At 45.1% G+C, this 25,801-nt stretch overlaps 1 long non-coding RNA gene and 1 other non-coding gene across 4 annotated transcripts; one reads left to right on the top strand and one right to left on the bottom strand.

The window, feature by feature from the left end:
- The first annotated feature begins 10,482 nt into the window (after positions 1-10,482).
- On the top strand, positions 10,483-10,553 carry Trnag-gcc (transfer RNA glycine (anticodon GCC)). Its single transcript has one exon. It is a non-coding gene; the product is annotated as a tRNA-Gly (tRNA).
- Positions 10,554-12,525: 1,972 nt separating this feature from the next.
- LOC135384247 (uncharacterized) lies at positions 12,526-14,191 on the bottom strand. 3 transcript variants are annotated; one of them, XR_010420304.1, is made up of 4 exons: positions 13,899-14,191; positions 13,209-13,280; positions 12,945-13,148; positions 12,526-12,884 (listed from the first exon to the last, which is right to left on the bottom strand). It is a non-coding gene; the product is annotated as an uncharacterized LOC135384247 (long non-coding RNA). The 3 variants fall into 3 exon arrangements; XR_010420303.1 differs by lacking the exon at positions 13,899-14,191 and having other exon boundaries at positions 12,945-13,016; positions 13,077-13,148; positions 13,209-13,877; XR_010420302.1 differs by lacking the exon at positions 13,899-14,191 and having other exon boundaries at positions 13,209-13,877.
- Positions 14,192-25,801: the final 11,610 nt, after the last annotated feature.

Raw genomic sequence — 25,801 nt, 5'->3', positions numbered from 1 at the left:
ATTGTAATAACGTTCTGGAATTTCAGAGTCTCTCTCCCTAATCTCTTCCTACACCAGTGTGATGGTACCTGAAGCTTTGGAGGTTTAGTGCGTCATGGGGAAGTTCCACGCAATGCCACAATCGGGTCAACGTCTTCCCGGGCGTACAGATCTCCTTGTCCTACGTGTTTTTGTTTGTCTTGTTATTGCAGCTGTTCCGCTGTTGAAGCGTTTTTTTTTTTTTTTCTGAGGCACACAAAGGCGGTTATAATTTGCGTGAATGCAGAGTAACGACCGAAGTAACGCGTTACTTTTCTACTCGTTACTCAATTACATTTGAAGTCGAGTAATTGGTAATGGTAATCAATTACTTTTTCCACAGAATTAACGGTAACGGTAATCAATTACTTTTTTCGAGTAACGGGCACAAGTCTGGATACTACGAAGGTTATCTTATGGAACTCCACCAACTTGAGAAACTGCAGAGACCTCGGGAGTATTTTGGTGGCGGACCATCTTTCAAACTAATTGCTCTTCCCGATTTCACTCCTCGCCCAGCGTTTTTTCTAGCCCCTTTCTAACTATGCCTGCGAAGCTATGTTGTACGTAACGTCGTTACCGTAATAGAATTTTTTTTTTTCGGTAGCCAAGTGCCGATCGCAATAATTTTTTAAAGTCAATATCGGAAAAGTATTTCTCTTCTCCATATCGCTTTCAATACCGGTAGTTTTACAGTGCACCACACTTTCTTCGAGGGTCATATTTTTAACTTTCATTCATTGTCACTGGTTCACTCAGCGCGGACCAATCACAAGGACAGCTTTCTGAAGGTTCACAGTGTATTAAAAAAAAAGTGAACACAGCAATTTCCTCTAGCGCTTCAGCGGAAGGTCTGTTCAGACGTGACTGACCAGACACGCTTACTGGAAAACACGCTAGTGTGACACACGAAAATTGTGAGCGCTAATAGTCCAACCAAATTTCTATAAGCTCTATAATAATTATTCTACTGCTCTGTTGCAGAGCTGTTTTCTCCCAATTCGTTAGCATAATGGAGTGTTCACGTAAGCGAGGTTTCGATATTGCGGATTTCATGCAAGTTATTCGTATTTTCAGTAAAAGTATTAGGTAAAAGGTATTGCGTTGCTCTTTTTAGTAACGCTAGCAGAAGTCTCTTACCTTAAAAAGGAGGCATGGATATCGGTATTTCGCTATTTTTTACTCAAGTAGCGAACATGGGGTATCGCGATACCATATTTCGGTAGCGGGTATACAACACCGCTTCGAAGTTACAGCAGAGTGGAAATCAGGCATGTGCGAGTCCCGCTGCACTGTAAACTGAAAAACACCCTTATTGGTGTAAATGGCTTGTCCTATAACTGACACCTCTTTTTACACCATATGGTCTTAGAACACCCTTTTTAGAGGGTGTATTCTGTGTAAGACACCCTTTGAAAGGGTGTTTTTTCTTGAAAATGCCTTCTTTTGCACCCTTTAGACACCCTTTTAGGAGGGTGTTTAACAACTTTACACCCTCCTAAAAGGGTGTCTAAAGGGTGCTAAAGAAGGCATTTTCAAGGAAAAGCACACTTTCAAAGGGTGTCTTACACAGAATACACCCTCTGAAAAGGGTGTTCTAAGACCATATGGTGTAAAAAGAGGTGTCAGTTATAGGACAAGCCATTTACACCCATAAGGGTGTTTTTCAGTTTACAGTGTGCCATTGAAATTCGCGGCCTTCTCCAGCGACGGCTTCATCTATGCGTAGTTGAGCATCCGATGCCGTGCGTGCGCTGTCCGTCGCAGATATCGCTTTCTCCTTCTCGTCGTTTCTGGCTCGTTGTGCTTTCTGTTCTTCGCTCACATGAGATCTTCTTTCCCTTTCCGCTTCTCCATGTCGAACTTTTTCTTCTACACCCATTTGGGGGGGAGGTTAGTGGCAAAAAAAAAAAAGAAAAGAAAAAGAAAACACTCAAGCTACGCTTGGTTTGTCTGTGTTTGTAGTGCCCTCTCCTCTTCGGTCCCCCGGGCTCTCCTTTCTCGTTTCGCCGCTGCAAGTAGCTGTCGCTATATTTCAGGTGCGATCACAGCCGTATATAGAGAGAGGTTGGCCATCTTTTGATCTTTTGCCGCTTCACGAGCGGAGCCTGTTTTGACGTCAGAGTCGGTGTTGCACCGCCCAAAAAGCCTGCATCCAAGCGAAATCCGCTTATCAGCCAGCAGGTAGGCGCCATCTTGATGCAGTTCACCGGCTGGTCGGCATGTACTTTTGTCGCGCTCAATGTAATCTACCAGAGTCGCCGGCTTATGGCCCACAGGCGCCTGTGAAATGGGGGCTTTGTTACCAAACTGAAAGGATTCAAGGACGAAGGGGTCTCGAAGGACGCGGTACGCACGTGTCTTCCCCCTTGCATCGTGACCAACGCTTTGCATCAACATGGCGTCGGCGACCGGCTGACGACTGGACAACAATTGAGCGCGGCGAGGGAGGTCGTTCAGCCGTGACGTCGCATGACGCGGTTCAAGTTAGGCTCCTCCTAATGGCCAAACTCTCTCTATAAACGGCTCTGGGTGCGATTAGAGTGTACTGCGAGTACCAAAGGTTGCACAGCTACTCGGAATTCGCGGCCCTTTTTTATCGACTCACTTCCTCGGCCGATCTCTGCTCATGTTATACTGTCTGAGTTCGGAAACCACGTTCGGAAAACCGTCCTTCCTTTCAAGTCGGGAGCGACGATGATTGAAAGGCGAAGAAAAGCAAACAATTTCCGAGAAAAGCAAACGATGCGATTTTGGGGCTGGAACCTGTATCGCGGGAGCGATATTTCACGGGAGGGTGGAAGAAGCAATCAGCGAGATTCTCCGTTTAATAATGGACCACACGGGGGAGGCAACGAACGGCTATACGACCTGCGTATATAGCGCATTGGCTGCTGCTTTGGACGCTACATCAGTCAGCCTTCAATGGGCTGGGTTCTCCTCGTCACGGGCATATTTTCTTTTCTTTTCTTAATCCACTTTTTTTTTTTTGGGGGGGGGGGACCGGCGAAGCAGCTGTGCCTATGAGGGTAGACAACTTCTTGGTCTCTGAGATCGGTGACGTGCTTAATTGTTTAGTTACAGTGAACCCTGGTTAACATGACCCCCGATAATCTGACATACGCGCTGTAGGACCATACTCCTGGGGAACAATGCAGTGAAACCTCTGCAAATCCCCCCGTTAATATGACAATTCCGCGTTATGACCCACATTTTCGGAAACGACCATGGTCATAATAACGAGGGTTCACTGTAACTATAGCGTAAGAACTGCAGACGTTAACCGAGACTGGGAGGTGACACGGGTTCGATTCGCGGAACCGGCTGCGCTGGCTGTCTGTCGCTGTTCTCTAGGTTTTCCGGCAGACTTTCCAGACAAATGTTGGCACAGTTCCCCCTGAAGTCGGCCCAGGATGCATACCAACCCCTCCCCCTGTCCCCCACTCCTTCCTGCTGTCTTCTCTTCATCCGTCCACGTCTGTACGCCACTCCTAGGCAGACAGACATTCGTGAGGTTTAGTGCATCGTACGGCTATCTCTTTTGCGTACGTAAGGAATAGCGTGATGGCTCTGCGCACTGCGTAATGCTCGCTTTGTTTTCCGCGTGCGCAGAACCACCGACGATATCACTTACGTACTCAAAGGTCATCCACTGTATGAGAAGCAGTCCGTTTAAAGTATTGCAGCTACGCTCTGGTGCTGTATGCACTCGGGACATCCGTGTTGAAGATGACATGTGATGAGAGTGCATACATCAGTATATGTATTTTCTATTTTATTCCTTGGGATTGTTATCGTCCTTATATATTGCTTTCTTATTTATCTTTCTTACGTTATTTCTTCGCCGATCAATAATCGCAATTCCAAACTTTTACGCTGACAAAATAAACTCCCCTTTCTTCCGTGGATCAAACTTGCCCACCCGAATGCGTTCTTGCGCACCAGGTGTCTTTGGAACATGACGTCTTGAGCGACGTGCAGAAGTGGACAGCAGGAATGGGAGGATGATGGGAGTTTAATTTGCGTCCTGGGCCGACTTCAAGGGGCAACTGTGACGACATTCGTCCGGAAAGTCTGTCGGAAAACCCAGTGAAAACCTCAGACAGCCACAGCCTGCGGTAGGATTCCAATCCACCACTTCCCATGCAGTCTTCGACACGACCCTCTGCCACCACCATGCCGCTGGTGACGTCTTTTGAACAGAGACAATATTCGTGTTGCTACCACACGACCTACTAGATTATAACGAACACGTCATAATCAGCAACCCCCTATGAGGAACCCGTCCGCACGATCCGCTAGGGGCGCCATTCATCGGCACGCGAGATCTGCATCACGATTGGACGACGGAAATTTGAATTCTGAACGCGCAGAAGGCGTATATGTACGACTACCGTAGCAGACGACAGTAACAGCTCCTATAAAAACGCGTAGACTCATGATGATAATCAACCTCAGAATGAAACATTTTCCGTGGAATATCCACCGCTTGTACAGGAATACTAAGGTAAGCTGAAGTGCAAAGTATTGTAGAAGTTGAGGAAGCAATAACTGGGACGATGAGAAGAGCCACCGCTACCGTCCAAAACTGCGGCGCTGGGAAGGGGTGCCTACGACATGGTCGTTATAATCTACACTGTAAACTGAAAAACACCCTAATGGGTGTAAATGGCTTGTCCTATGACTCACACCACTTTTTACACCGTATAGTCTGGAACGCCCTGTTTAGAGGGTGTATCCTGTGTAAGACACCCTTTGAAAGGGTGCTTTTAACTGAAAATGCCTTCTTTTGCGCCCCTTAAACACCCCTTTAGGATGGTGTAAGATTGTTAAACACCCTCTTAAAAGGGTGTATAAAGGGTGGAAAAGACGGCATTTTCAAGGAAAAGCACCCTTTCAAATGGTGTTTTGCACAGAATGCACCCTCTAAAAAGGGCATTCCAGACTATACGGTGTAAAAAGTGGTGTGAGTTATAGAACAAGCCATTTACACCCATCAGGGTGTTTTTCGGTTTACAGTGTAGTAGGTCGTTGTTACTATACTCGTGACTTCTATTGAGTTTGACTCGGTAGTCACCGTAGCTCAACACGCGAAACCCAAAAGTGGATGGTATTAACGGCTTCTCTGCTCGATCCACACATACACACGCACACACAAAAAGAAAAACTCAATTTTCAGAAACGAAGGGAGCAAGAAGTAGCGTCACAGCCCCATATGCTAGATGAGGCGAGCCGAATGTAAAGTATCCCCTTCAACACGTTGCTGATCTGCATATCAACTTCCTAGATGTCGAGCGAAAAATATTTGCATAGCGAGATTTGGCCGCCACCAAAAGCCCTCCGCGGCTTCGAAGATCGGATAAGGAACGCGCGGACGAATGAAGAAATAAAACGGCGTCGATGGAATAACGCAAATTGTATGTTCCACCTATACATTTTTTTCATTGAAGTATAGGAATATTAAGCATTCCATTGGGGAGACATTCCGTTTAAAGTGAACTTTAGCGAAACAAAGAACTATGCGTCGGCAAACGTGTTACCTGAAACGCGAATATCAGCACAAGATACAATACGGTGAACCCTCGTTAATATGACCCCCGATAACCTGACATACGCGCTTTGTACGACAGTGCTCCTGGGGAACAATGCAGTGAAACCTCTGCAAATCTCCCTCCCCCCCCGTTAATATGACAATTACGCATTATGACCAAAATTTTCGGGAACGACCATGGTCATAATAACGGAGGTTCACTAGTGAACCCTCGTTAATATGACCCACGATAATCTGACATACGCGCTTTATACGACTATGCTCCTGGGGAACAATGCAGTGAAACCTCTGCAATTCCCCCCCCCCCGTTAATATGACAATTCCGCATTATGACCAAAATTTTCGGGAACGACCATGGTCATAATAACGAGAGTTCACTGTACTTGCATACAGGAATCACCCAACATAAGGTACGCTATTTCTCCCGCTCCCAAGAAAATACAGCGGGAAAGGCGGAACGTCGAAAACTTTTATCGACGATGTATAGAGCACGTTTAAAAATTGTCCAGAGAATTATCAGTTCCCAGATTTGTTTCGGCTTATTACGAAAAATGAGTATAACCACTCTTTCCTTACTCATTGCCAGTATACCATATCCCGCTATTTATCTTAAACCGTGCTCAATTCGTCACCAAGCGTATCGGGACCAACCACAATAAATACATTTGTCCCGCTCATAAATTGGTGTAGAAAGTCTCGCTGAACGGACTCTGTTGTGTACTGATATCTAATGCCAATATCAGAACGATTATCGGCCACTTAGCGTCGGCTTGCCGTCTGTATACCGACCACCAGGGTGCACGAACAGTTATCTCGCGAGATACAGTAATTTAAATGAAACGAATTTACGCGATAGCGCCCCTGCTATGGCTTGCCACCCGGTATATCACCTTCGCACATAAATTCGTTTTATTTAAATTCTATCGTGAGAAACCCGTTCCTAAAACGCAAGCAGCGGTTACAAAGCTTCGGTTGTGTGCACAGAAACATATCTTCCGTCAAACAAAAACGAGAAAAAATTCGTTTCGTACTCCCTTTAATGAGATTTGCGCCCAAGATTTAAGAGGAACGTACGCTTAAAATTTGCTCGTAATTTGTGCACAGCAATGGGTCTAACGTCTCCCCGTAATACAGGCCTACATTTACGGATAATATATGCTTTTATTGGTTCGAAAAAAGCTTTAAACAAGATGTCCCAACTAACATACTAAAGCCACGCTTTTCGCAAACAAAACCAGCTGTGCCAGTATTTTTATACGCCTAATTAATTTTTAAGAACACTGTCAGAGTACTGGATTAAGAGCCGTTTATCACAGACACTTCGCGTGAAGTTTAAAGGAGCAGTGCAACACAAGAGTGTGTTATCGGTGGAACGTCCGACCGCTCCTGGACATTTTTATGTGCGAAATATACGAACATATAGCACATCTAGCACGTGCATGTCCGACCACGATGCTCGCGAAATACACTTTCTTAGCTTTGTGACGTCACAGCTCAGTTGACGTCACACGTCACGAGGTTTTGACGTCCGTGCAACAAAACATTTCAGCGTCAACCAGAAGAACCGTTGCTGACCTACAGTGCACATACGGCTGCATTCTAAGCAAAAAAGGAGTAAAACGAGGAGTAATTGCAGCTTCTACTCCCCTAGACTGCAATTACTCCCCATTTTAGTCCCCTAACCCCGACATTTACTCCCCAGGACTGCAGATTGTCACTCAACTTCGCGAATGGTCTCCCGAATGCAACAGTCTACGTAAATATGTGCCCTATAGGTCAATTTGATGGCAAAAGGCTGTATAACTCAGCAAGCCTAGCAATTTTTCCAGCCACACAGAGTAAGAAACAGTTAGCGCTTCTTTCCTCGCAAATTGTGCCCTATATGTATGGCGCGAGATTTTATATCACTCGATATATCACGGTTGACGGCTTGCTTCAAAGTATTTTCGTGCATGCACACGAGTTATGTACCTGGGACTCTTACAACAGCGCGTGAAACGCAGTTTCCGCTCCGTGACATTCATTTACTCCCGTGCATTTACTCCCGAAAGGGACTATTTTTTGTGGCAACGCATTTAGTCCCCAAAAGGAGTAAAATTACTCCTTTTTCCTTAGAGTGTGGCTGTCTTCCAGGGTCCCTCGCTACTAACACCTTCTGTGTAAGATGAGAGCACCAGCGTAGTCTGACACTGTGTCCGCCATTTCAGCTCTCGAGCACAAGCCGCGCTGTAGGCACCTATCCCTGTTTGTAAACAAATGACGCCATACTATTCGACAGCGCCACCAATTTGGTAGAATTGAACTACGCTCGAAGCTACACTCTTAAAAATGAACTTCACCGCATAGCACGCTCCTAGCCAACCATTATCTCGAATGATATGGTTATCTGCCCTGATTTGTTGAAAACGGGAGGCGTACGCCTTTTTTGTGACAATTATGAACAGCATAAGTGTCACAAAAATGGCGTACGCCTCCCGTTTTCAACAAATCAAGGCAGATAACCATATCATTCTGGATGATGATTGGCTAGGAGCGTGCTATGTGGTGAAGTTCATTTCTAAGAGTGTAGAGGCGAACAACGTCGCCCCCAAAAGCCACGGTCTTGAGGGGACTACGATGGTCCCTGAAAGGGACGAGACCTTCGGTCCTACTTTTCTTTCAATAAGAGTCGGCGAATAAGGGTCCATTCGTAGAGCCCAGCCCTCCCCTTCCGATTTGTTTCGGTTTCAGCCTGTCTACCAACGTCATGATGACGTTTCTCGGGTAGAGGTCTATTGACCGCAGGGGCGGCAGAAGGTTCTGATTTTGAAACCACCCTCAAGCGGTCGCTTGCGGCAAAATCGCCATCTTGTCGTGTACCCACGTGACAGGAAACGTCATCTTGGGAACATGTGACCGTGGTGACGTCATTACATCGCCGCCGCCATCAGTACGCACCGAATGGAGCGGCAATCATTGGTCTGTGTTCTGCGGGCTGTGTGCATAGCCGACGTAAGCAGTGGAGGGGAGAGGCGATTTCAGCAGCGCGTGGTTAAAAAACGCCGCACTTCAATAGAGAAAGCTTTCTGGTATGCAAGTTTCTGGACAGAAAAAAAAACTGTTTTCTTGCTTTTTTTTTTTTTTTTCAACAAACGTTTTATGGGGCGTTCGAGGAATTCATTCATAGTCGCATCAAGCTAAAATGCAATTTTTATGAGGAAAATAACGCGTCAAAGGACCAAGAGCGTGTTCACTACACTGTAAACTGAAAAACACCCTTATGGATGTAAATGGCTTGTCCTATAAGTGACACCTCTTTTTACACCATATGGTCTGGAACACACTTTTTAGGGGGTGTATTCTCTGTGAAACACCCTTTGAAAGAGTGCCTTCCTTGAAAATGCCGTCTTTTGCACCCTTTATACACCCTTTTAGGAGGGTGTTTAACACTTGTACACCCTCCTAAAAGGGTGTATAAAGGGTGCAAAAGAAGGCATTTTCAAGGAAAAGCACCCTTTCAAAGGGTGCTTTACGCAGAATACACCCTCTAAAAAGGGTGTTCCAGACCATATGGTGTAAAAAGAGGTGTCAGCTATAAGACAAGGCATTTACACCCATAAGGGCGTTTTCCAGTTTACAGTGTAGCTGACATAATCTAGTATATAGGTGCCTCCCCTCGAACCATTTCTCTGGGACAGAGATCTCATAGGAAGGCAATCTGAGTGCATATTGCCCCGCAAATTCAATTACGAACCCTCGAGTGGAGTGTGTGTGTCTCTGGAGTCCCTATTCGTGGGCTCTATTAGCGATAATGTCCCATTGATCCAACTATTGTGCCTGCCTGTCTGGCTTTCTTCAAGACACTGCTTTTATGATTGACGTTTTTCATTGGGTTTGAGCAGCGGCTTATTTGTGATAGTTGCAAAAATTATGTTCGATAAAGGGACTATTAAACAACTTTTTTCTGTCGTCTTTCCTTCACAGAAGAGGTGTTCCCGAATACACTTTGTTCATAACGTAAAACCCCGAACACGAAAGGGAACACGAAAGGACAGACACAACAGGAAGTCTCAATTATTGTCTGTCCTTTCGTGTTCCCTACACTCTTAAAAATGAACTTCACCAAATAGCACGCAACTAGCCAACCATCATCTCGAATGATATCGTTATCTGCCCTGATTTGTTGGAAACGGGAAGCGTACGCCTTTTTTGTGACACTTATGCTGTTCATAATTGTCACAGAAAAGGCGTACGCCTCCCGTTTTCAGCAAATCAGGGCAGATAACGATATCATTCGAGGTGATGATTGGCTAGTTGCGTGCTATGCGGTGAAGTTCATTTTTAAGAGTGTAGTCTCGGTGTTTTACATTATGCATCATCTTCACCAGCTCGCTTGCTTCCTAGCCATTTTTTCATTGTCACACTTTGTTCGTGTGCAAACGCAACGTAAGGAAGGACACACGTAATGCAGAGGAGATGTCCGGAGGGCTGATTCCAACCCCGCGTGGTTAAAAACGCGCCGCTCTTCAGCAGAGAAGAATTTCTGGTGCACGAGTTTCTCGACAGGAAGAACCATGGGGCCATATCGTGAGTCCCATCCAAGCCGTCACCCATATCGCACTCGTCGTATATTCAAAGTTATTGTGCTGTGTGCTTTGTAGCATGTCCAAGTAACTTCCATATGGCAGCGAACGAGGGCGGGAACATAACTTCGAGAGACCTACAGTATAAGAGAGAAACTGATGTTCTGAGGCTGGAACAACATAGAAGGGACAGATACAGAAGATGTGGGTTCGATCCCTACAGCTGGCTAACCTTTTCAGTGACTTTCATCTTTCATCGACCTACAGTATGGCGGCGAGGTGACGTCAGTGAAAAAAATCCTATACAAGACGCTATACCTGTTCCAAAGTGATTAAATCGTATCCCCCGTGGCGTCGGTGGTTCAGTGGTAGAATACTCGCCTGCCACGCGGGTGGCCCGGGTTCGATTCCCGGCCGACGCAGTTTAATTTTTGTTGTTTTTATACGTGTTTTATATGTGTTTACACGTTTTTATACCATCAAAGCAATTCCACTGTACTGCGCAGTAATAGAAACTACATGCTCTTGCAAAAATGGCTAGGAAGCAAGCGAGCTGGTGAAGATGATGCATAATGATGATGATCATATACTTTACCTTTGCACGTATCCTGTACTTCTGTTAGCCTCTCGTTTATATCGTATTGAAAACATTCGTGTAAGACTCGCAGAACGTGTGTATAGTAGTCCAGTCGTAACTTGAGTGCGGCCAGCAACGGCAAGCTACCTCGACACCCCCCCCCCCCCCCTGATATTCCGTGATGTTACATGTAGGGTCTGTCTGCGCATTGTGACGACATGTACGGTAATATCATGGATAGCATTCAGCATTGTTATGTATGTACCGTCGCCGTCGTTTCCCTGGGCCAATGAGGCAACGAGGACGAGGAAGAAGGGGCACGATGGGTGGCGTGCCACGTGATGCCGCCACTTAACTCAGTTTCTGAACTCACTTGCTTGAAAAGCGCATTACGCTGTTTAATACGACTAAACTGACTTTGTAACCACTTGGACATCGGGTCCTGGAACACAAGCACGTCACTACGCAACACCATACATGCCCTCCTCCCCCTAGAATATTTCCCACACATGATCATTCTTACAAAGTGTACGCCCCTTCCGCACGCACAAAAAAAAGTTATTGTACTCACCCCATCCATACATAGTATCCAATAGACGAGTTCAGTAAATTCCCAGTGCTCTTTGCGCACGCGTTGCATCCTGGGCGCTTGCTGAGCGGGGGAACGAAGAATAAGAATAATCCTCCACATATCGCTTTCGGACAATGGACCGGTAGGGGAGATCTCGGAACAGTCTGGAGGCCACCCGTTCCTTTCGTATTAGTAAACTCCCACAGTTCAAAGCCACGCTAAGCACTCTGGGATTTTCTGAACTCGTCTATTACTGCCCGCTGAACACGCTTAAAAATGAACTTCACCGCATAGCACGCTCCTAGCCAGCCATCAGCTTTAATGATACCGTTTCCTGCCCTGATTTGTTGAAAACGGGAGGCGTACGCCTTTTCTGTGACAATTATGAACAGCATAAGTGTCACAAAAAAGGCGTACGCCTCCCGTTTTCAACAAATCAGGGCAGATAACGATACCATTAAAGATGATGGTTGGCTAGGAGCGTGCTATGCGGTGAAGTTCATTTTTAAGAGTGAAGTGGCCACCGAGCGATCGATTGATTGATTGATTTGTAAAAGAAAAAAAAAACCGTCCGAGCGATCACGCCTATACTTTCATATTATTGTGTAATCAGTTACCGCATTTACTACGATCTATATTTACATGTTGTATCGACACTGTGTAAAGTGTGCAGTTTCGTTTCCCTCTTTATGTAAGCTCCCATGAGGGGGGGGGTTAAAGTTAATAAATGAAATGAAATGAAGAGCACGCACAGACTTCAAATCTACGCCGCACGTCTTTGTGTGTGGGGGAGAGGGGGATAAGAATCTACGGAAAAAAAACGACACGTTCCACTTGTTTGTTTGTTACGTGTTGAGGAGATGTGAGCCAGACAGATAGGCTTGCTACTCCGAAACTTCCGCTTGACTCATGAAGTAAAGAAGAGAAGGGCTCCCCCCTAGTTTTCCAAAGAAAATTAAAGCCTGGGGCAAGTGAGGGACAGATTAGAGAGAATTAAGTCGAGGGAATGCTTTTGCACAGCCATTTTGGGTGAACTTCGACCATTTTGACACGCTAGGGGACATCTATCCAGGAATTCCGAAACTACCCTTTGAATGGCTGCGTAAACTCTTAAAAAAGGGATGTAACTCCTTTTTTTGCCACATATATAATACCCTTTTGGAGACACATAACGCCTTTCTTCCTACTGGAGAGTAATATTACACTGTAAAAAATTTCACCGTAAAAAAAACGGGCAAATGCAAGGAAAGTTGGCTGCCAAACATTGGCCGTTTTTTTTACGGTGGCCCCGTATAAGTTGTGCCCGTGAAAAATACTGCATTGGCCAGTAATTTTAACAGGCATACGCCGTGTAGCATTACTGTGCTGTGGTCGTTAAAAAAACTGCATTGGCCAGTAATTTTAACTGGCATATGTAGTGTACCCTTATCGTGCTGTGCCCATCCCTGGAACCCCTCTTTTTTTTTTTTTTCTACATACAGTCGTAGCAATGAGAGCAGTTTAAGTAATGACCATGCGTAACACATTGTGATGTTTGTCACATCGGGATTTATTTTCTATGTACATAGTGATGAAAATGCGCCAATCACCTCTGGCATCAAAACCCTGCAAAGAGAAAGGAAATTGTTACAGGGAGCAGGGCAATTGACATGCAGTTATACTCACCGTTTATTTTTTCAAAGGAAGAACATTCGAAGGAACCATGTGCACCCATCAGTCAGCTCTGGCGTCAAAACTCTGCAAAGAGAAAGGAAACTGTTACAGGGAGCAGGGCAATTAACATGCAGTTATACTCACCGTTTATTTTTTCAAAGGAAGAACATTCGAAGGAACCATGTGCACCCATCAGTCAGCTCTGGCATCAAAACACTGCAAAGAGAAAGGAAACTGTTACAGGGAGCAGGGCATTTGACATGCAGTTATACTCACTGTTTATTTTTTCAAAGGAAGAACATTCGAAGGAGCCATGTGCACCCATCAGTCAGCTCTGGCATCGAAACACTGCAAAGAGAAAGGAGATTATACTCACTGTTTTATTTTTTCAATGGAAGAACATATGAAGGTGCACACAAAACGCGGAGACGGCACGGAACTTCTTCTGGCAGCGTTCATAAGGACATCTGATCATGACCCTCTCGTATGTGCTGCTTCATATGTGACACTATCTCTATATTCGTAGTGAACTGACGCGAGCACGAATGGACGTGACATACTTTCGTGGTTTTGGAGAGCAAATCGATTCGAGGCGACCGTCCTGATGTGTTCTTGTAACGTCCCAAAATGTGACATCTGAGTGTTGCATAGTTCGCCGCCGTGTACACACATAATGCATGACAACACGGTATTCTGCTCGCTTCATGTACATGTCTACAGTGGTCAACGTAGCCCATCAGAGTGTTAAAAACACAAGGGCACCTTCCGCAACGATACATTACAATAAGAGCGCCTTGATCACCCTACGAGCCAGGACGCATGACACACGGAGATCTGAAACTAGGGAGAAGCCTCACAGCAAACGCCACGATTTACTGGTGTCCCATAAGTTCAACAAAAACAGGGCATACGGTGCACCACGCTCAAATCGCAAAGAACAGGATGTGCGAACAGAAATGTGCTTACCTGGCTACGTGCATTCACGAGATTTACAACGACCACTTCGTCCTTCTTCCTCAACGATCGTCCGCGCACGATGTTCGGCGTCCGGCTGTTGTTAGAGTCACTAAATAAGCTACGCTTATTTAGTGACTCTAGCTGTTGTGAATGACGGCAATGACCCGTACTTGGCTTGGCCTTGCCTCCGCATTGAAGCTTTTGGCCGGCGCATGATGATGGCGCCACCGTTTTACGTAGTTTTCGCAGTATTTGTGATTACGGTAACACGCCGTCGTCAGATACTACTAAACGCCCGTAGAAATCACAGTATTTTTTTACAGTGTACCCTCCGGCAGAGAGAAGGTGTTATGCTACTCCCTTGAGGGAGTGAGGAGACACCCTTTTGAGAGTAATTGTACTCTCCAAAAGGATGTTATATAAGTGGCAAGGAAAGGCGTTAAAGTACACCCCTTTTTTTAAGAGTGTAGATAAGTGTAAAACTGAAACCGTAAAACCAGCGATGACGTCGTATGGACGTCCCTTGTGCGTAGTGTCAACGGAGTCCGTCCAAGAGCGCATATATTCACGCGCATATATTCACACACAGGACCGTAAAAAACATTCCTTCACAGAGCACGAGTCTCGGCATGCGCAACGTTTTTTTTTCTTAAAAAAAAACGCACGTAAGAAACACCCCGGGAAAACGTGGAGAGCGATAGAAATTCTCTTGCCGTCATTTTGCGCATACGTGCTCGGTATGAGAGACGTGCGGGGGGGGAGGCAAGCTTTATAAATTATGTGCACGACGATCCCATTTCATAGAACGGGTTCGCAAGAAGTATAGATGCATGGATAGTATGTGTACCCTGGATGAAGTACACTTTGTCCTCCGACAAAGGAGTTGATGGAGGACGCCGACATAGCTTCCTTCCGCATCCTTTTCCAGTTGGTGAAGATTGTTTCGATCAGGGGGGCTCCTGCACTCTTTAAAAAAAAAAGAGTGTACTTTCACTCCTTTTTCTTACCACATATATTACTTCGGAGAGTACAATTACTCTCAACAAAGCAGTCTCCTCACTCCCTCAAGAGAGTAACATATTAGTCCCCTACTCCCTGCCGGAGACTAATATTATTCTCCAGTAGGGGGTTAGAGCGTAACCCCTTTTGACCTAATAACTTTAACCCCTTTTAACCCTGTAACCTAGAGGAGACTCCCTTTTTGAGAATAATTGTACTCTCCAAAAGGGAGTTATATATATGGCAAGAAAAAGGAGTTAAAGTACACCCTTTCTTTAAGATTGTGTGGCGCCGTCTCCTTCCTGGTCCACTACACACTCTTAAAAATGAATTTCACCGCATAGCACGCTCCTAGTCAAAAATAGTCTAGAATGATATCGTTATCTGCACTGATTTGTTGAAAACGGGAGGCGTACGCCTTTTCTGTGACAATTATGAACAGCATAAGTGTCACAAAAAAAGGCGTACGCCTCCCGTTTTCAACAAATCAGGGCAGATAACGATATCATTCGAGACTATGGTTGACTAGGAGCGTGCTATGCGGTGAAGTTCATTTTTAAGAGTGCACCCTTACATTAAATGGAGTGAATTATTATTTTATTATCGTTATTATTAGTGAATAATAATAATAATTATTATTATTCCGTGTTGGCATCTCGAAGGAAGTGAGGGCCTCAACCGAGTACATACGTATGCGACAGTTGCTGGTACCACTAACTGAGGAATATCAGTGGCCACCGTTGTGACATTAGAGACGCTGGCGGTACATGTGCGATCAGACTGATAAGAACGACTCCGTGATTATAGGTCTCAATTTTTTATCTTTTTTTTTCTGGACCATCTATCTACCACGCCACTGCATTTCAACTTCAACAAACGAACGCCCAACAATGGCACTACGCGGGAAAATCGCGATACTTCGCCATCACTTTTACGAGTCTAAAAATTTAGATTTAGATGGAAAAGTCTCGTATTCCGCTTTAGCGCCGCGAAGCGACTGTGGCCATGAGCCACGGAGGTGACGACCTGCTTTGAGGTTGCCAATTTTTCAGCTGTTTTTCGGCGCCATTCGGGGTTCATCGAGCATGTCTTATTTCGCATTCTGTGTGCCTGAAAAAAAGAAAAAAAAGCAAAGGAGATACGGGGAGGGAGGAATATATTAGACGAAAGGGAAAAAAACGGGAGAAAGGTCAGTCAAACGGGACGTCGGCTTGCTATTCCCCAAACAAAAAGAAAATTAATGAAGATGAAGAAAGAAGAATAAAATAAATAAAAAGAAAAGAAGGCGAATGAAGAAGAAAGAAAAGAATAAGAATGAAGCTGAAGAAAAAGAATAACATAAATAAAAAATAAACGAAAGTAAGGAAATAGGGATTTAGCGTGCCAGAGCGTGTCAGCGAATTGACAAAGTGCAATAAGTGCGTATCTCCTCTTCCACAAAAAAAGGGCTTCTTCCGCGGAACAAGATAAGAAAGGATCCACCACCTTCAACGAGCGATTTCCAACAACAATATATTTCCCGTGCTTCCCCACCTCCTAGCAATGAAAAGAAAATCGTGCGTACGTATTCCTCTAGATACTCTCAAACCCAGCTACACAGCAGAACACGCTGCTCTCATCTAGAAACGCAGAAGACAAGATTACAAAACGCAATACAGGATAAAGAAAGCGAAATAATAACGCGGACAGCGAGCAAGTAAAGAGGAAAAAAGGTGTAAGAATAAAAAAAGAGCGACAGAGACCATCGAAATGAATAATAAAAAAAAACAGGAACGCAGAAAGAAAACGCAGACGATTAAAACGCTAGCAGACGACGACGAACACAGTTCTCTCCGCCTTTTCTCGAAGTACCCCTCGGGATACGGGAGGACTAAATAACGGCCTCCGAATCTACTCTTGAAAGCTGTACTCGAAATACGAAGAAAGTAAGCACAGCGAGAGAAAAATGAAAGAAGCGAACAGAATGAAAGACGCCGAAAGAGCGTCCCTCCGATAGTAGAGGGAGAGGGCAAAGAACGTGATAGCGAATTGCAATTCAACAGAGGACAAACCGGGGAGTCAACTGGCGGCAGAGAGAGAGAGAGAGAAAAAAAAGGAGGCAGTCCTGCAAAAAAAGAAAAAAAAGGAGAGTTTAGAGACCAAAGAGAGGCGCAGATCTGAAGATATTGCGAACGTGAAAAGAAAACAAAGATGGCCGACGGGGGCTTAAAGGGCGCAGCAAACAAAGCAAGGAAGGGTCTTAGAGAACGGACGGTGGGGCGGTTTCTCCGATTAAGGTTTGTTGCATCTGTAAACCGCCGAAGACGACGAACCAGTTTTGGGACAACGCGCGCCGTTCACTTTTCTGGTGGTTCTGACGCATACTTGGGTAGATTACTTCTAAAATGTAATTAAATTACATTACTGAGTACTCCAGCTAGAATTAAATTAAATTACTCCTTACTGCAATTGAAATATAATAAAATTACATTACAATTACTACGAAAAAGGAGCGACATTACAAAGTCATTACTGCGAGCTCAATCGTAACGATGTTTGAGGATGTGGAAATTCATTGTGGAGATTTGGAATTCTTTTAGCCCGCCAGTTGCTAACTCTCTTTCTGCAAAGTGCCAATACTAGAACACAGACCCGATTCTTTTGCAAAAAGTAACGAGTAATGTCATTAAAATTACTGCCCAAATGTAATTAAATTACATTACAAATTACGTAATGTCAAAAGTAATGCATTACATTACAAATTAGCAGAAAAAGTAATTCATTACAGTAACTTGGTTAGAGTAATGACATTACTACCCAGGTATGTATGGTCTGACGTGCCTTGCCCCTTCACACAATTTCTACTTTCGTCGCCCAGGATTTTGCCCTTTCCCGACGTGTTACCCACTGCGGGAAGATTGAATCAGTGGATCATTTTTGGTCGCCACCGCCAAAGCTGTCTATAGTTAGGGAGTGACTTTTTTGGGTTAAATGACTCCCTCAGATTCGGGGGGTAAAAATCGGGCGTTATTTTTAAATCTGTAATTCAGGGAGAAATCGGGCGATCATTGTGCCTTCGGGTGTTATCGGGTGTTTTTGTTTCTCCACTTGTCTATCAAGTCCTTCCCTGATCTCTCTTTTTTGTTCTTTTTTTTTTGCGAGATCGTGACCGTGAGCAGTAGGCCCCGAAGGCATAGACAATGTTGGCACACATGGGTGTATTGCTGGGAACGTACGTGAGCCATTCTTACATGTGCTAATGGTGGCGACCTTTGTTCGTCTTCAAGTGGAAACGTCACTTGAGGATTTCATAGTGGCAGGAATTCGGGGAGAAATCGGGTTTAACCCGAATTGGTCGTAGGTCAGTTCGGGGGGGGGATAACCGGGCGGAATCGGGTTTAACGCGAAAAAGTCACCCCCTATCTATAGTCGTACTTCTATCCATGATGATCCCATGATGGGTGTTTTTTGCGCTAACCTCTCTATTATCATTCGGGGCAGTTCACGCGGGAAGGTGGAGTCGGTCTGTGGCGTCTTGCATTTGTTCCTCGCTCTCACCGTTTCGATGTGGCATAGTCCATGCACCTTTTACTTTTTCTCTTTCTTTGTACCGTATTTTCCGGTGTATAACGCGCACCCCTAAAAACGGGCCGCATAGGCCTCTTCCTGTTTGTGAACAAATGACGTCATATGTGCTGGACAGCGCCACCAATTTGGTAGAGTTGAACTACGTTCAAAGTTAATTAGTTGCGAACAAGCATTGTTTCGAGGTGGCATAGTCCATGCACCTTTCGCCTTTTTTTCTTTCTTTGGACCGTATTTTCCGGTGTATAACGCGCACCCCTAAAAACGTGCCGCAGAGGCCTCTTCGTGTTATTGAACAAATGACGTCATATGTGCTCGACAGCGCCACCAATTTGGTAGAGTTGAACTACGTTGAAAGTTAATTACTTGCGAACAAGCATCGTTTCGAGGTGGCATAGTCCCGCCTTTTTTTCTTTCTTTGGACCGTATTTTCCGCTGTATAACGCGCTCCCCTAAAAACGGGCCGCACAGGCCTCTACCTGTTTGTGAACAAATGACGTCATATGTGCTTGACAGCGCCACCAATTTGGTAGAGTTGAACTACGTTCAAACTTAATTAGTTGCGAACAAGCATTGTTTCGAGGTGGCATAGTCCATGCGCCTTTCGCCTTTTTTTCTTTCTTTGGACCGTATTTTCCGGTTTATAACGCGCACCCCTAAAAACGGGCCGCATAGGCCTCTTCCTCTTTGTGAACAAATGACGTCATATGTGCTGGACAGCGTCACCAATTTGGTAGAGTTGAACTACGTTCAAACTTAACTAGTTGCGAACAAGCATTGTTTCGAGGTGGCATAGTCCATGCACCTTTCGCCTTTTTTTCTTTCTTTGGACCGTATTTTCCGGTTTATAACGCGCACCCCTAAAAACGGGCCGCATAGGCCTCTTCCTCTTTGTGAACAAATGACGTCAAATGTGCTCGACAGCGTCATCAATTTGGTAGAGTTGAACTACGTTCAAACTTAATTAGTTGCGAACAAGCATTGTTTCGAGGTGGCATAGTTCATGCACCTTTCGCCTTTTTTTCTTTCTTTGGACCGTATTTTCCGGTTTATAACGCGCACCCCTAAAAACGGGCCGCATAGGCCTCTTCCTCTTTGTGAACAAATGACGTCAAATGTGCTCGACAGCGTCATCAATTTGGTAGAGTTGAACTACGTTCAAACTTAATTAGTTGCGAACAAGCATTGTTTCGAGGTGGCATAGTTCATGCACCTTTCGCCTTTTTTCTTTCTTTGGACCGTATTTTCCGGTGTATAACGCGCACCCCTAAAAACGTGCCGCATAGGCCTCTTCGTGTTATTGAACAAATGACGTCATATGTGTTCGACAGCGCCACCAATTTGGTAGAGTTGAACTACGTTCAAAGTTAATTAGTTGCGAACAAGCATCGTTTCGAGGTGGCATAGTCCATGCACCTTTCGCCTTTTTTTCTTTCTTTGGACCGTATTTTTCGGTGTAAAACGCGCACCCCTAGAAACGGGCCGCATAGGCCTCTTCGTGTTATTGAACAAATGACGTCATATGTGTTCGACAGCGTCATCAATTTGGTAGAGTTGAACTACGTTCAAACTTAATTAGTTGCGAACAAGCATTGTTTCGAGGTGGCATAGTCCATGCACCTTTCGCCTTTTTTTCTTTCTTTGGACCGTATTTTCCGGTTTATAACGCGCACCCCTAAAAACGGGCCGCATAGGCCTCTTCCTCTTTGTGAACAAATGACGTCATATGTGCTCGACAGCGTCATCAATTTGGTAGAGTTGAACTACGTTCAAACTTAATTAGTTGCGAACAAGCATTGTTTCGAGGTGGCATAGTTCATGCACCTTTCGCCTTTTTTCTTTCTTTGGACCGTATTTTCCGGTGTATAACGCGCACCCCTAAAAACGTGCCGCATAGGCCTCTTCGTGTTATTGAACAAATGACGTCATATGTGTTCGACAGCGCCACCAATTTGGTAGAGTTGAACTACGTTCAAAGTTAATTAGTTGCGAACAAGCATCGTTTCGAGGTGGCATAGTCCATGCACCTTTCGCCTTTTTTTCTTTCTTTGGACCGTATTTTCCGGTGTAAAACGCGCACCCCTAGAAACGGGCCGCATAGGCCTCTTCGTGTTATTGAACAAATGACGTCATATGTGTTCGACAGCGTCATCAATTTGGTAGAGTTGAACTACGTTCAAACTTAATTAGTTGCGAACAAGCATTGTTTCGAGGTGGCATAGTCCATGCACCTTTCGCCTTTTTTTCTTTCTTTGGACCGTATTTTCCGGTTTATAACGCGCACCCCTAAAAACGGGCCGCATAGGCCTCTTCCTCTTTGTGAACAAATGACGTCATATGTGCTCGACAGCGTCATCAATTTGGTAGAGTTGAACTACGTTCAAACTTAATTAGTTGCGAACAAGCATTGTTTCGAGGTGGCATAGTTCATGCACCTTTCGCCTTTTTTTCTTTCTTTGGACCGTATTTTCCGGTGTAAAACGCGCACCCCTAGAAACGGGCCGCATAGGCCTCTTCGTGTTATTGAACAAATGACGTCATATGTGTTCGACAGCGTCATCAATTTGGTAGAGTTGAACTACGTTCAAACTTAATTAGTTGCGAACAAGCATTGTTTCGAGGTGGCATAGTCCATGCACCTTTCGCCTTTTTTTCTTTCTTTGGACCGTATTTTCCGGTTTATAACGCGCACCCCTAAAAACGGGCCGCATAGGCCTCTTCCTCTTTGTGAACAAATGACGTCATATGTGCTCGACAGCGTCATCAATTTGGTAGAGTTGAACTACGTTCAAACTTAATTAGTTGCGAACAAGCATTGTTTCGAGGTGGCATAGTTCATGCACCTTTCGCCTTTTTTCTTTCTTTGGACCGTATTTTCCGGTGTATAACGCGCACCCCTAAAAACGTGCCGCATAGGCCTCTTCGTGTTATTGAACAAATGACGTCATATGTGTTCGACAGCGCCACCAATTTGGTAGAGTTGAACTACGTTCAAAGTTAATTAGTTGCGAACAAGCATCGTTTCGAGGTGGCATAGTCCATGCACCTTTCGCCTTTTTTTCTTTCTTTGGACCGTATTTTCCGGTGTAAAACGCGCACCCCTAGAAACGGGCCGCATAGGATGACGTCATATGTGCTCGACAGCGCCACCAATTTGGTAGAGTTGAACTACGTTCAAATTTAATTAGTTACGAACAAGCATCGTTTCGAGGTGGCATAGTCCATGCACCTTTCGCCTTTTTTTCTTTCTTTCTTTGGACCGTATTTTCCGGTGTAAAACGCGCACCCCTAGAAACGGGCCGCATAGGATGACGTCATATTTGCTCGACAGCGCCACCAATTTGGTAGAGTTGAACTACGTTCAAATTTAATTAGTTACGAACAAGCATCGTTTCGAGGTGGCATAGTCCATGCACCTTTCGCCTTTTCTGTTTTGTGCATTTGTACTCTATTTCAAATATATTTTATGGCATTTTGTACTCAATACTCTAATTACATATTTTGGATCTCCCTTTCAAACTTTCTGTGTCTAGTCTTTCCATTATCTTGCTTGTTCAGTGGAAATTTCCTGAGTCCCTCGGACTTGACCCGGACACTGGCCCTTCTTCGAAGTCTCCATTTAGAGATCTTGCCCCATGTGTACTAATCCTTGGTCAGTGAGGGTTCTATTATGTGTGCCCTGACGCGGTGACGCCGATTTCTGACCTCGCCGGGCGGGGACCTGCTAGAAGTTTACTTTGTTCTGGGTCACATGTACTTAGTGGAGTTATGTGGTATCTCTTTGTCACCTTTTGGGGACTTGTGTTCAGATGACTCCTATCACACAGCGGCGGCTAGCGTAGTACGCGGGGATTAAGTGATTCATGTCACATAGCGGAGACTTGGCGCTTTGACCAGTGACCCGAGCCTTCTTGCGTTCAAGGATATATAGTGTCTTAACTGTATTTCAAATACTTTTTGAATTATTTTGTATTGTATTTTAATCACTTTAATTTTCATGTATTTATACTCTACCTTAATCACATTCTAACGATAGTATTTACTATCTTATCTTAGATACAGTTTTGAGTATCTTGTATATGTCTGGATTAGGATGATCTCTGAAAGTGATAATGTCTGAAAAGGACCCCCGAAAACTAGGACCGAAGGTCGTGGTTTTCATTCAGTAAGGAGGCGTTGAACAAATGCTGAACATGAGAGAACTGATGAGGCCCACCGGTAGTCTAGAAGATGTGGATTAGAGTGCTACAGCTTGCTAACCTTTTCAGTGACACTCACCTTTCAACAAATGCCCACTCGTGGAACCCAACTCTCCTCTTCCGATCTGTTTCGGTTCCAGTCTGTCTACTAACGTCATGATGACGTTTCTCGGGTAGAAGGTTTATTGGAAAAAATGTTCGATGTGTAATGCGCACCGCGCAGGTGCTCTACAAGCTTCTGTACTGCCGCCAGTATTCGGAATAAACCACAGCGGTGTCTCATGTATCCTTACGCTATATTTGAAACGCAATTTAGTCAGACCCGTTAAACTCTGATGCAACAGCGTCGCTGTCATAGTATATTTCTGTCTTCGCCTTTACCGTTTCGCGTCCTTTCTGAATTACGCCATTCTTCCAAAGAGAATTCAAGATTATTGACTGCTGAATATAGCGTCCTTATAGAGCAGCATCATTAAAGGTACTGTAAAGCAGCACCTATCAAATGTCATTTAGTGTGGCTATTCGATAGTCCAAGCCACCAGGAGAAACACTGCGCAAGTTTCATTCCAATCGACGGTGCAATTAATTAGAAAATTACAATTAAAGCTTACGGGCAACACTGTACTAGGTACTCGAAATGAATCCGTACTCCTGACACATACGGCGGCAACCACATTGCATGCGTATAACACTGGGCTCGACATAACAATCCACCATAAAAATCCGCCCCTGTGATCCACGCAACGATCCACATCTGAGGATAAACGGATAAGCGAACTGAAATGAAATGCTGGGCCGTTGAAAAAAATGTGTCAGACGTTCAAGAAGCCAGACAGCGTCGGGACTTGTTTGTTCACAGAGATTCATAGAGAGAGTTTGTTCGTTCGAAAGAGGCCGCGAACAGAAGGAGCGCGCAGGCGCAGCAGAGTAGGGAGAGCCTCCATCGAGCAGCGGCTGGGTTACTTTGCAAAAACACGGGTTAACAGGTTAAACTGTTAACATGGGTTTCAGAATGCATAGATAAACAGGAAAACTAATAATATGGTTACTAAAATGACGAAGTTCCGATGTAATAGTGTGTAATAACAATTTTCAGTGTTGCCCGCTGTACAGGGAGTTGTTTGACACCAGGCGTCGCACCGCTCCACTACACCGTATTTTTCATGGCAAATTAAAAGTATTTATAGCGCGTTGTCGGTCGTATGGTTCCGCATATGGTATTTAGAAGCAACAAAGTCTCTAGTCACATCACCGGCATATCATGCTTGTCTACTGCTTTACAGTGCCTTTGACCTTTTACGAAGTTCGGTGTCCTTTCGCCGGTTTTGTCAAGTGACCTTTTAAGAGATATGGGGGAAAGGCCACAGCACACTGTAGAAGAGGCTATAATTTGAACGTCACCGACATTAAAAAGAACCCTCTAGGGAAATGTTTTCCTTGTATGACGCGCACGACCTCTTCAGAATGTGTTCGCACCTTATCTGACATTCTGCCTGTGACTGTTTCTCCCCCTTTTTTTCCCCGTTTTCCTTCATCCCATGCAGCACAATGTACCGAAAGTCGAGTGCAATAGGGGTGGACGGTATGTGTCTTATCAATGTTCTTTAGTGTCACCAGTCTGTTCAAGGCCTTCCACGTACCCGTCCACCCCTATTGCACTCGACTTTCAGTACATTGTGCTGCCTGGGATGGTGTATCCTGCTAACACCCACTCTATACCCTTTCTGTTTCCTGTTTGTTTGTTTGTTCTCCTTTTCTAGTTCATTTTTTGATCCACAAACGCGTTTTGGAGTAGCCAGTTCTGACTGGGTCGGGACTAGCCTCTCCATAATTTTTCTTTCTTTTTCCAATCCAATCCACCTCTTCAGAATACTTTTTTTTACTGTATAACGCGCGCGTTATACAACGAAGAATACGGTATTCCATCGCTGTCTCTCATTGCACTGCCTTTTCCCCTCTTCCTATATCAATCGCCAATCTATCAAAGTCGCCATCAAAAGCCAGGCTCCATCGTCCTCAACATCAGCACTACACGAGAAGAAATTACCAAGCGGGATACCAGGGGGAATATGCGTCCTGGGCCGACTTGATGGGGGAACTATGCAGCCATCCGTCTAGAGGTTCTCCGGGAAAACCCAGGGAAAACCTGAGACGGCACATCCGAGCCCCCCCCCCCCCCCCCCCCATTGTCCACGCAGTTGGTTCTCGGCGATATAGTGCTGGCGGCGTAAGCATCAGTTCGTTGTCCCCAACTAATCTTAGATTGCGAAAAATATGTGTGTTAGACATCACCTTCTTGACACAATGATGTGGGGCGGCGTGGTCACCCGCAGAAGCCACAGTCTCGCTCCACTCAAGTTGCGCTGGACTTAACAGGGGCAGTCTAAGCTTGACCTTGTTGATTGTTCTGATGCAGTCCGGCAGGGTAGTTCTTGGCGAAACATGAAAAACCTTTCGCACAAGCAGAGCGTAGGACAAGTACCACATCAGAGCTACAAAATACCGATGTTCCGTGCTACAGCTACAAAATACTCGTGTCAGGTGCACCGCAGTCTTGCGTTCTTTGGCCTTAGATGCGATAGGATATGTCACTTTTCTGTTATCACGAGAGCCGTCACCAGCTCTCCTCTCTGCTGACTCATGCTCAGAAAACGGTATCGTGGCAAAACAACATCTGGCATTTGCAATCCCCACACCCTTCCCAAGCAGCAAAATGTACTGAAAGATGAAACATATGATGGCTTTGTATATGATTTCATATACAAAGATGAAAGATAGAAACAAGATGGCGCTCCAGCCCTCCCCTAGACTTCAGTGTAGACTTAGGCTGCGTTCCAATACCCCGGTTAGTCGACTGCCTAGCGGTCTAACCGGAAGTGCCGCCATGTTAAGTCTCGTTCCAAATCTCGCCAAGTCCGCTATTCAGTCGGCTACCGTCACAGGGGTGGCATCCAATGTATTGCTCCGTAGACGAAAGCGTGCTGGGCGAACGCAATGCATCCTGGACAGGTCCTGGTCGCACGTCACAGCAAACGTCAAGGCACACGTGACCTTAAAGATGGCGGCGCCCGCGATCGGCGGCCAAACCGTTTGTAAACGATGCGGTTGTTGTTTCTGGACGACGTTTTGGATGTTTTTCGATCACGGTAA

Source organism: Ornithodoros turicata, chromosome 2 (assembly GCF_037126465.1).
Source record: "Ornithodoros turicata isolate Travis chromosome 2, ASM3712646v1, whole genome shotgun sequence".
Taxonomy (NCBI): domain Eukaryota; kingdom Metazoa; phylum Arthropoda; class Arachnida; order Ixodida; family Argasidae; genus Ornithodoros; species Ornithodoros turicata.
Note: the sequence above shows the minus strand (reverse complement) of the source record. Positions and strands in the feature narration are given on the sequence as shown.